Raw genomic sequence first — 12,810 nt, forward strand, 5'->3', positions numbered from 1 at the left:
GGATAACTGGGCCTGGTGCAAGGTGCAAGTACCCCTTGGTACTCACTACAAGCCAGTCCAGCCTCCTACATTGGTTGTGCAGTGGTGGGATAAGTGCTTGAGACTACTTACCACTCTTGTCATTGTACTTTTCATAAGAGAAAAATATACAAAACAAGGTCAGTGTATATACACATAGCCAAAAAGTTTTGCATTTCCTCTTTTCACTCTTTTCTAAGTGCTGAAAAGTACTTCTAAACTTTCAAAAAGTTCTTAAAAGTTTAAAAAGTTTTTTCTGTCTTTCCAAAAAGTTCTGAAAACTTTTTTCTCTTTTTCTATCACTTTAACTCTCTCAAAAAAATGTCTGGCACAGGAAAAAATGTTGAACTGTCCAAACTTGCATATGATCACCTTAGCTGGAAAGGAGCAAGGAGTCTCTGCATAGAGAGAGGTTTGAGTGTAGGGAAGAATCCTTCTTTAGAACTGTTAATTAATATGCTTAGAGTACAGGATAAGGCCATAAGTGCCCAATCTGTAGAAAAAGTAGCTAATGGTTCTCAATCTGATCCAGGGACTCCCCCAGGAAAAGGTTCAGGAAAGAAACTTCTCAGCCTGCCCATTACTAGACAGTCTAGCATAGTTGGTACAGAGGTTGAATCACACCATACTAATGGTGTGCTCTCACATTATACTGGTAGCCAAGCTGTTAGGGTGCCCTCTGTAAGGGACAGGTCTCCTTCTGTTCATTCCCATCATACCTCTGTATCTAGAAATGTCCCCCCCACCCACCCTGGTGACAGATTGTTAGAAAGGGAGCTCAATAGATTGAGAGTGGAACAAACCAGACTGAAGCTCAAGAAGCAACAGCTGGATTTGGATAGACAGTCTTTAGAAGTAGAGAGGGAAAGACAGAAGTTGGGTTTAGATACCCATGGTGGCAGCAGCAGTATTCCCCATAGTCATCCTGCAAAAGAGCATGATTCCAGGAATCTGCACAAGATAGTTCCCCCTTATAAGGAGGGGGATGACATTAACAAGTGGTTTGCTGCACTTGAGAGGGCCTGTGCTGTACAGGATGTCCCTCAAAAGCAGTGGGCTGCTATCCTATGGCTATCATTTACTGGAAAAGGTAGGGATAGGCTCCTTACTGTAAAAGAAAATGATGCTAATAATTTCCAAGTTCTTAAGAATGCACTCCTGGATGGTTATGGCTTAACCACTGAACAGTACAGGATAAAGTTCAGAGAAACCAAAAAGGAGTCTTCACAAGACTGGGTTGATTTCATTGACCAGGCAGTGAAGGCCTTGGAGGGGTGGTTACATGGCAGTAAAGTTACTGATTATGACAGCCTGTATAACTTAATCCTGAGAGAGCATATTCTTAATAATTGTGTGTCTGATTTGTTGCACCAGTACTTGGTGGACTCTGATCTGACCTCTCCCCAAGAATTGGGAAAGAAGGCAGACAAATGGGTCAGAACAAGAGTGAACAGAAAAGTTCATACAGGGGGTGACAAAGATGGCAACAAAAAGAAGGATGGTAAGTCTTCTGACAAGGGTGGGGACAAATCTAAAAATGAGTCTTCATCAGGCCCACAAAAACACTCTGGTGGGGGTGGTGGGTCCAAATCCTCCTTTAATCAGAACAAGGAAAAGAAACCATGGTGCTATTTATGTAAAATAAAAGGCCATTGGACAACAGATCCCAGTTGTCCAAAGAAAGGCACCACAGCTCCTACCACTACAACCCCTACTGCTACACCTAGTGTCCCTACTAATAGCAGTGGTGGTGGGAGCAAACCTACTAATAGCCAATCCAAGGGAGTAGCTGGGCTCACTTTTGGTAATTTAGTTGGGGTTGGTCTGATTAGGGAGACCACAGAGGCTACTTTAGTCTCTGAAGGGGCTATTGATTTAGCCACTTTGGTTGCTTGCCCCCATAACGTGGAGAAGTACAAGCAACTAACCCTAATAAATGGTGTTGAGGTCCAGGCCTACAGGGACACAGGTGCCAGTGTCACAATGGTGATTGAGAAACTGGTGCACCCTGAACAACACATACTTGGACACCAGTACCAAGTAACCGATGCTCACAACATAACACAAAGCCACCCCATGGCTGTTGTAAATCTCAACTGGGGGGGGGTAACTGGTCCAAAGAAAGTTGTGGTAGCTTCAGATTTACCTGTAGACTGTCTATTAGGGAATGATTTGGAGACATCAGCTTGGTCAGATGTGGAGTTGGAGGCCCATGCAGCAATGCTGGGCATCCCAGGGCATATTTTTGCTTTGACAAGGGCTCAGGCCAAAAAGCAAAAAGGACAGGGAAGCTTGGATCCTGGAACAATGGACCAAGTGCTCCCTAAAGCTAGGGCTAGTAGAAGCAAACCACTTCCTACTATCCCTCCCTCTACAGTGGATTCAACTTCTGAGGAAGAAGAATTCCCTCCCTGTGCAGAACCTACACCAGAGGAGCTGGAAGCAGACACTGCTGAGCTTTTGGGTGAAGGGGGGCCTGCCAGGGAGGAGCTGAGTGTGGCACAGCAAACCTGTCCCACATTAGAGGGTCTCAGACAGCAAGCTGTCAAACAGGCTAATGGGGATGTCAGTGACTCTCACAGAGTTTACTGGGAGGACAACCTCTTGTACACTGAGCATAGGGATCCTAAACCTGGAGCTGCCAGGAGATTAGTGATTCCTCAGGAGTACAGAAAGTTCCTCCTAACACTGGCACATGACATTCCCTTAGCTGGGCACCTGGGTCAAATGAAAACTTGGGACAGATTGGTACCATTGTTTCATTGGCCTAGGATGTCTGAGGACACAAAGGAATTTTGTAAGTCCTGTGAAACCTGTCAAGCCAGTGGCAAGACAGGTGGCACTCCAAAGGCATCCCCTTATCCCACTGCCTGTGGTTGGGGTTCCCTTTGAAAGGGTAGGGGTTGACATAGTTGGCCCCCTTGACCCTCCTACTGCTTCAGGCAATAGGTTTATCTTAGTGGTAGTGGACCATGCCACAAGATATCCTGAAGCTATTCCTTTAAGGACCACTACAGCTCCGGCAGTGGCAAAGGCCCTCCTGGGAATATTTTCCAGGGTGGGCTTCCCAAAGGAAGTAGTATCAGACAGAGGAAGCAATTTCATGTCTGCATACTTAAAGGCCATGTGGAAGGAGTGTGGTGTAACTTACAAGTTCACAACACCCTATCATCCACAAACAAATGGACTGGTAGAGAGATTTAATAAAACTCTCAAAGGCATGATTATGGGTCTCCCTGAAAAACTCCGCAGGAGATGGGATATCCTTCTACCATGCCTCCTTTTTGCCTACAGGGAGGTACCCCAGAAAGGAGTGGGCTTCAGCCCCTTTGAACTTCTTTTTGGACACCCTGTTAGGGGTCCACTCACACTTGTAAAGGAGGGTTGGGAACAACCTTTAAAAGCTCCTAAGCAGGATATTGTGGATTATGTACTTGGCCTCAGATCAAGGATGGCTGAGTACATGAAAAAGGCCAGTAAAAACCTTCAGGCCAGCCAAGAGCTCCAGAAGCAATGGCATGATCAGAAGGCTGTTTTGGTTCAGTACCAACCAGGGCAGAAAGTGTGGGTCTTGGAGCCTGTGGCCCCAAGAGCACTCCAAGATAAATGGAGTGGACCCCACACAATTGTTGAAAAGAAGGGTGAAGTCACCTACTTGGTTGACTTAGGCACTGCCAGGAGTCCCCTTAGGGTGCTCCATGTCAACCGCCTGAAACCCTACTATGACAGGGCTGATCTCACCCTGCTCATGGCAACAGATGAAGGACAGGAAGAAGACAGTGATCCTCTACCTGATCTCTTCTCTTCCACAGATCAAGATGCTCTTGTGGAAGGTGTAGTTTTGGCTGATTGTCTTACTGCTGAGCAAAAAGACAATTGCATAAATCTCCTAGGACAATTTTCAGAACTCTTCTCCACTGTGCCAGGCACCACTTCTTGGTGTGAGCACACTATAGATACTGGAGACAGTTTACCTGTCAAAAGTAAGATCTATAGGCAGCCTGACCATGTCAGGGACTGCATAAAGCAAGAAGTTCAGAAAATGTTGGAACTAGGAGTAGTTGAGCACTCTGACAGTCCATGGGCTTCTCCTGTGGTACTGGTACCAAAACCCAATTCTAAAGATGGAAAGAAGGAAATGAGGTTTTGTGTAGACTACAGAGGTCTCAACTTGGTAACCAAAACTGATGCTCACCCTATACCCAGGGCAGATGAGCTTATAGATACACTGGCATCTGCCAAGTATCTAAGCACTTTTGATTTGACTGCAGGGTATTGGCAGATCAAATTGTCAGAAGATGCTAAACCTAAGACTGCATTTTCTACCATTGGAGGACATTACCAGTTTACTGTAATGCCTTTTGGTTTGAAAAATGCACCTGCCACTTTTCAGAGGTTGGTGAACACAGTCCTGCAAGGGCTGGAAGCTTTCAGTGCAGCATATTTGGATGATACAGCTGTCTTTAGCTCCAGCTGGGATGATCACCTGGTCCACCTTTGGAAAGTTTTGGAGGCCCTGCAAAAGGCAGGCCTCACTATCAAGGCTTCAAAGTGCCAGATAGGGCAGGGTAAGGTGGTTTATCTGGGACACCTTGTTGGTGGGGAACAGATTGCACCACTTCAGGGGAAAATCCAAACTATTATTGATTGGGTTCCCCCTACCACTCAGACTCAGGTGAGAGCCTTCCTAGGCCTCACTGGGTATTACAGGAGGTTCATTAAGAACTATGGCTCCATTGCAGCCCCTCTTAATGACCTCACATCCAAGAAAATGCCTAAAAAGGTATTATGGACAACAAGCTGTCAGAAAGCTTTTGAGGAGCTGAAGCAGGCCATGTGCTCTGCACCTGTCCTGAAAAGCCCTTGTTACTCTAAAAAATTCTATGTCCAAACTGATGCATCTGAATTAGGAGTAGGGGCAGTCCTATCACAACTTAATTCTGAGGGCCAGGATCAACCTGTTGCTTTTATTAGTAGAAGGTTGACCCCTAGAGAAAAGCGTTGGTCTGCCATTGAGAGGGAGGCCTTTGCTGTGGTCTGGGCTCTGAAGAAGTTGAGGCCATACCTGTTTGGCACTCACTTCATTGTTCAGACAGACCACAAACCTCTACTTTGGCTAAAACAAATGAAAGGTGAAAATCCTAAATTGTTGAGGTGGTCCATATCCCTACAGGGAATGGACTATACAGTGGAACATAGACCTGGGAGTAGCCACTCCAATGCAGATGGACTCTCCAGATATTTCCACTTAGACAATGAAGACTCATCAGGTAATGGCTAGTCTTATTGTCCTTCGTTTGGGGGGGGGGGTTGTGTAGGAAAGTACCATCTTGCCTGGCATGTTACCCCCATTTTTCACTGTATATATGTTGTTTTAGTTGTATGTGTCACTGGGACCCTGGTAACCCAGGGCCCCAGTGCTCATAAGTGTGCCTGAATGTGTTACCTGTGTAGTGACTAACTGTCTCACTGAGGCTCTGCTAATCAGAACCTCAGTGGTTATGCTCTCTCATTTCTTTCCAAATTGTCACTGACAGGCTAGTGACCATTTTTACCAATTTACATTGGCTTACTGGAACACCCTTATAATTCCCTAGTATATGGTACTGAGGTACCCAGGGTATTGGGGTTCCAGGAGATCCCTATGGGCTGCAGCATTTCTTTTGCCACCCATAGGGAGCCCTGACAATTCTTACACAGGTCTGCCACTGCAGCCTGAGTGAAATAACGTCCACGTTATTTCACAGCCATTTTACACTGCACTTAAGTAACTTATAAGTCACCTATATGTCTAACCTTTACCTGGTAAAGGTTAGGTGCAAAGTTACTTAGTGTGAGGGCACCCTGGCACTAGCCAAGGTGCCCCCACATTGTTCAGAGCCAATTCACTGAACTTTGTGAGTGCGGGGACACCATTACACGCGTGCACTACATATAGGTCACTACCTATATGTAGCTTCACCATGGTAACTCCGAATATGGCCATGTAACATGTCTATGATCATGGAATTGCCCCCTCTATGCCATCCTGGCATTGTTGGTACAATTCCATGATCCCAGTGGTCTGTAGCACAGACCCTGGTACTGCCAGACTGCCCTTCCTGGGGTTTCACTGCAGCTGCTGCTGCTGCCAACCCCTCAGACAGGCATCTGCCCTCCTGGGGTCCAGCCAGGCCTGGCCCAGGATGGCAGAACAAAGAACTTCCTCTGAGAGAGGGTGTGACACCCTCTCCCTTTGGAAAATGGTGTGAAGGCAGGGGAGGAGTAGCCTCCCCCAGCCTCTGGAAATGCTTTGTTGGGCACAGATGTGCCCAATTCTGCATAAGCAAGTCTACACCGGTTCAGGGACCCCTTAGCCCCTGCTCTGGCGCGAAACTGGACAAAGGAAAGGGGAGTGACCACTCCCCTGACCTGCACCTCCCCTGGGAGGTGTCCAGAGCTCCTCCAGTGTGCTCCAGACCTCTGCCATCTTGGAAACAGAGGTGCTGCTGGCACACTGGACTGCTCTGAGTGGCCAGTGCCACCAGGTGACGTCAGAGACTCCTGCTGATAGGCTCCTTCAGGTGTTAGTAGCCTTTCCTCTCTCCTAGGTAGCCAAACCCTCTTTTCTGGCTATTTAGGGTCTCTGTCTCTGGGGAAACTGCAGATAACGAATGCATGAGCTCAGCCGAGTTCCTCTGCATCTCTCTCTTCACCTTCTGATAAGGAAACGACCGCTGACCGCGCTGGAAGCCTGCAAACCTGCAACATAGTAGCAAAGACGACTACTGCAACTCTGTAACACTGATCCTGCCGCCTTCTCGACTGTTTTCCTGCTTGTGCATGCTGTGGGGGTAGTCTGCCTCCTCTCTGCACCAGAAGCTCCGAAGAAATCTCCCGTGGGTCGACGGAATCTTCCCCCTGCAACCGCAGGCACCAAAAAGCTGCATTACCGGTCCCTTGGGTCTCCTCTCAGCACGACGAGCGAGGTCCCTTGAATCCAGCAACTCTGTCCAAGTGACTCCCACAGTCCAGTGACTCTTCAGTCCAAGTATGGTGGAGGTAAGTCCTTGCCTCCCCACGCCAGACTGCATTGTTGGAAACCGCATCTTTTGCAACTACTCCGGCTTCCGTGCACTTCCGGCGGAAATCCTTTGTGCACAGCCAAGCCTGGGTCCACGGCACTCTAACCTGCATTGCACGACTTTCTAAGTTGGTCTCCGGCGACGTGGGACTCCTTTGTGCAACTTTGGTGAGCACCATTTCACGCATCCTTGTAGTGCCTGTTTCTGGCACTTCCCTGGGTGCTACCTGCTGCTGAGAGGGCTCCTTGTCTTGCTTGACGTCCCCTCTCTCTCCTGACGCAATTTGCGACATCCTGGTTCCTCCTGGGCCATAGCAGCATCCAAACATGCTTAATGCACAATTTGCAGTTAGCAAGGCTTGTTGGTGGTCTTTCGGTGGGAAAACACTTTTGCACAACTTTCCACGGCAAGAGGGATCAGTCCACCAAAGTGGAAGTCTCTATCCCTTTTTGTTCCTGCAGAAACCTCAGCTTCTTCTGTCCAGTAGAAGCTTCTTTGCACCCACAGCTGGCATTTCCTGGGCATCTGCCCATCTCCGACTTGCTTGTGACTTTTGGACTTGGTCCCCTTGTTCCACAGGTACCCTAGATTGGAAATCCATCATTGTTGCATTGCTGGTTTGTGTCTTTCCTGCATTATTCCCCTATCACGACTTCTTTGTCCTTTGGGGAACTTCAGTGCACTTTGCACTCACTTTTCAGGGTCGTGGGGAGGGCTATTTTTCTAACCCTTACTATTTTCTAATAGTCCCAGCAACCCTCTACAAGGTCACCTAGGTTTGGGGTCCATTCGTGGTTCACATTCCACTTTTGGAGTATATGGTTTGTGTTGCCCCTATCCCTATGTGTCCCCATTGCATCCTATTGTAACTATACATTGTTTGCACTGTTTTCTAAGACTATACTGCATATTTTTGGTATTGTGTACATATAACTTGTGTATAATTGCTATGCTCATACTGAGGGTACTCACTGAGATACTTTGGCATATTGTCATAAAAATAAAGTACCTTTATTTTTAGTATATCTGTGTATTGTGTTTTCTTATGATATTGTGCAAGTGACACTAGTGGTACTGTAGTAGCTTCACACGTCTCCTAGTTCAGCCTAAGCTGCTCTGCTAAGCTACCATTATCTATCAGTCTAAGCTGCTAGACACCCTATACACTAATAAGGGATAACTGGGCATGGTTCAAGGTGCAAGTACCCCTTGGTACTCACTACAAGCCAGTCCAGCCTCCTACACTGTGCCTTCACAACACCCCTTGCATATTGTCAAACTTCCTGTACCAACACAACTTAGACATCTGACACTAGGACGGAAGTCAAAACCATTGAATAGTCCCAGGATGGTGTATTTCGCAAAAATGCTCCCCTATCTCCTTCTAGCATTGCCAGTACACATATGTCATAATTTGCAGCATAGATTGAAGTGCCACCTTAGCTAACATGACAGGAAGGAACACCACCCTGCACAGAAACAATTCAACCCCTAAAGGCAGCCACTCCTACATCATGCATCAACAATGCCTGTCTCAGTGCAGAGAGAACAAATCAGTGCATCTACTGGGGGAATTGCAGGTCTGGCCCATATCCCAGTAAACATGGCACTTCCCTGAGTAACTAACCTGGTGCAGTGTTGAGCTACACATATTGCTGCTGACCTGAACTGTGTCACAAGAGAAAAATCTGCACTAAAGCTTGAAACCTGTGGAACACAACACATACAGGGTGAACCCACAACAACTCAGACACTAACATATTACACACATGGGAATGGGCAAACAATTGAACAAATATAACACAAGGTGCATGTCAGTGAACATAATGGCTCCCATTATGAAATTCGTCAGAGGAGCCTGCCACCAAGAGTCCTGTGTTGGAAAGACCGCCAGTGCGGTCTTCCCTCTGTGGTAGGCAATATGAGATTCCGGCTGGGACGGTGGGTGGAAACCGTGTCTTGGGCTGCCAGCTCTCTGGGAATATCACCATAACATTGATGCTGGCTTGTAATATAGCCAGCGTCAATGTTGGTGTGTGTTTATCAGTGCCTGTAAGTTGGGCTGTGGAAAGCGCAAAGGGGCTTCCCATGGGGGCACCTGCACTGCCTATGCCAAGTGCAGGGGCACCCCATTACCACCAGCCTTTGCATGGTGGATGGACTTCCATGCAAAGGCTGGTGGGAAAGTCGGATAATAATCTGGACGGCAGCACTGATTGCAGTGCTGGCCTGGAGGATCAAGACCGGCGCTTACACAATGGTTCCAATGTGCCTGTTGGGCCGCTGAATTTGGCGGTGGTCCAAGCACCATTGCAAGTCAGGTGGTCATAGTACCGCCAGACTCGTCATGAGGGCCCATGTGTGCAGTGATACAAGTAGCGGCAATCACCCCATCAAACAAGATAGAGGCCCGATCAAGCAGGAAATGAAGGTGGGTGCCTATGTACCAAATTAGGCTGGATCACGCACTGACATTTAGTAAATGCATTCTTGACCAAAAATCAATAGCATATGAGCCATCCGTGTGTCCACCCCTGTGCCAGTGGTACATTAGCTGTCCAGCCCCAACGCCACATCACTTGCACCATAGTGCAAGGAAGGCTGCGTTGAGGGGGAGAATATTGTGGGCAGGAGCACCTTCCTGCACAAAAAAAATCTGATATGCAGACATTGACCAAAGGAAAACATGAGGAGGTAATAAAGTATACGTCGACATTGCACCCTGCTAATGTCACCCCTGGGGTGGTGATAGATATTGGCGCAGCCTCAGGTCTACAAAAACACCTAAATCTGAGGCTGCATCAAAATGCAATGGGTGTTGGTGTGGGCCGCCCACAGCAACAGCCAATACACGGCCCTTCCATGAAAAGTGCTGCATGGGAAGGGGATGATTTTTAGAAGGTGGCGCCAAGGCACAAGAAGTGGTTTAATGCCACCTAGTAATAACGACGCAGCCCATAGCGCCACTCGAGCGTCCCTTTACGTGACACTCCAGTTGATCTAGGGGCTAAAAATATATGCCACATAATGTACAATACCAACCTTGGGCCTTTAACTAGTCACTGAGCCTCCACTACCGAATACATTTTGTGCCATGTCAACTGCCATAACAGTCCAAGGTCAATTTTAGCCATCTCATTGCAGAGGATGATGGCTTTCCTCCTACCGACCTGCCTGTCCTGGATTTCAATGATGAACTGGATGACCAGCTGACAACCGTCAATGAACCGACTCTCATGGTGTCCTAGGATCCCTCCAGACACCACCTCCAGTTGCAGCAAGGACACACAGCGTTGCTAGGTCTCCACATGAACCACCCAACAACCAAAATATACCACCTGCCAGTACTGACAAGGCCCTGGACTCCAAGGACCCAGAGACCAGCTTTCAGAGGACAGTGGCAGGAGTCCCGTGGGAGCTGGCCAAGCAGGTGTGGGTGGGGATGGAGACATGGCAGGCAGCCTAGAGGGAGTATGGACGTGGCCTCATAACAGGTAATGAAAACATAGCTGCCATCCGAGGCACACACTTCCCACTGTCTGTAGTCCAGCAGTCCCTGGCAGACATAGCTGCTGCCATGAGGGAGAGGCCACAGCAATTCCCCTCCCAAACTGACAGCATCGTAGCAGACAAGAGTCTGGAATCCATTCAGTGGGAAGTGGCCTCCCTCAGGGGAGACATAGCTGTCTACCACCACAATGTTGCAGCTATATTGAAAAGCAGCAGTTTCTCCTTGCTGCAGTGATGCCTGATGTCTTACCACAAATGGCTGCTGCTGGGAACTTGGACTCCACTTCTTTGTCCACTGAAGGGTGTTTGACCCCCTCTACCTCAACAACAGCACCACCAATGGCACAAGAGGCACCACACACATCAGAGTATGAAGATATGGAACAACTTACTTTCAGTAGCACCAGTGTGTGCCACATGGACAATTCACCTTAGCTCTCAAGTTCATGCCAGTGTTGTGACAGTAGGAAATGGGCTCTCTTCACCCACCCACTGTTGACTTGTCTGCTATGTACTGTCATTGTCTCTGACATACCAACTGGCAATTTATGTTCCTCCTTACTAGTGGACACTACTCCTAAGCATATCTCATGACATGTCCCTCAATCCTGGACTCTGTGTCACATATCAGTGACTTTCACTAATGGGGTCTCGGACCAGGACATTGTAAATAAGTCACTTTCACACTTCCACCTGTATATAAACATCTTGTACACATTTATCATGTCTACGTTTTCTGTGATCCAGCTACTCAGCTAAATTATTGAATTGTGTGAATCCATTGCAATGATTACAGTATAGCAGTACATGAGTGCAGGACTGTGGGTCACCAAGCTATACACAAGGATGCTAACATGAGAAAGGTGTTGTAGGAAAATGCCACTGTTGGCATGGTCAACCCCCCACCTTTTTGCCTAGTGTTGATGCCAGCTTTAATTGGAAGTGTGCTGGGACCCTGCTAACCAGGCCCCAGTACCATGTTCTTTCCCTAAAACTGTACCTTTGTTTCCACAATTGGCACAGCCCTGGCACAAAGTTAAGTCCCTTGTAAAGGGTACCCCTGGTACCAAGGCCACTGTGGCCAGGGAAGGTCCCTAAGGGCTGCAGCATGTATTATGCCACCCTCAGAGACCCCTCACTTAGTACATGCATACTGCTTTGCAGCTTGTGTGTGCTAGTGAGGAGAAAAGACAAAGTCGACATGGCACTCCTCTCAGAGTGCCATGTCCACAAACCACTGTCTGTGGCATAGGTAAGTCACCCCTCCAGCAGGCCTTACAGCCCTAAGGCAGGGTGCACTATACCACAGGTGAAGGCATAGCTGCATGAGCACTATGCCCCTACAGTGTCTAAATCCATTCTTAGACATTGTAAGTGCAGGGCAGCCATACTGAGTATATGGTCTGGGAGTTTGTCATTACCAACTCCACCGCACCATAATGGCTACACTGAATCCTGGGAAGTTTGGTATCAAACTTCTCAGCACAATAAACCCACACTGATGCCAGTGTGGGATGTATTGAGAAATGCACGCAGAGGCTCATCATAGAGATGCCCCCTGTATGTTAGCCCTACTGTTAGTGTGTGACTGACTGGTCTGTGCCAGCCTACCATGTCCCACCGAGTTTCTAACTACATGGGGTGAGTGCCTTTGTGCACTCTGTGGTCACAAACAAAGCCTGTCCTGGGTGGAGGTGCTTCACACCTCCCCCTCCAGGTACTGTTACACCTAGCGGTAAGCCTCAAAGGCTCAAGCCTGGTGTTACAATGCCCCAGGGCACTCCAGCTAGTGAAGATGCCCGCCCCTTGGATACAGCCCCCACTTTTGGCTGCAAGTCCGTGGAAATAATTAGAAAATCAAGGAGGAATCACCCCCTTAGCCAGGTCCACCCCTAAGGTGACCAGAGCTGAAGTGACCCCCTCCTTGGAAAATCCTCCATCTTGTTTGGGAGGATTTAGCCCGATAGGGATAGAGATGTGCTCCCCTCAACAAAGGGAGGGAGATCAAGGAGGGTGTAGTCACCCTCAAGGACAGTAGCCATTGGCTACTGCCCTGTGACCTTAACATACCCCTCAATTCAGTATTTAGGGGGGACCCTGAACCCAGGATTTCAGATTCTTGACGACCTACAAAGAAGGACTGCTGACCTGAAAAACCCCGCCGAGAAGAAGGAAGACGACAACTGCTTTGGCCCCAGCCCTACCAGCCTGTCTCCTG

This window comes from Pleurodeles waltl, chromosome 6 (assembly GCF_031143425.1).
Source record: "Pleurodeles waltl isolate 20211129_DDA chromosome 6, aPleWal1.hap1.20221129, whole genome shotgun sequence".
Classification (NCBI taxonomy): domain Eukaryota; kingdom Metazoa; phylum Chordata; class Amphibia; order Caudata; family Salamandridae; genus Pleurodeles; species Pleurodeles waltl.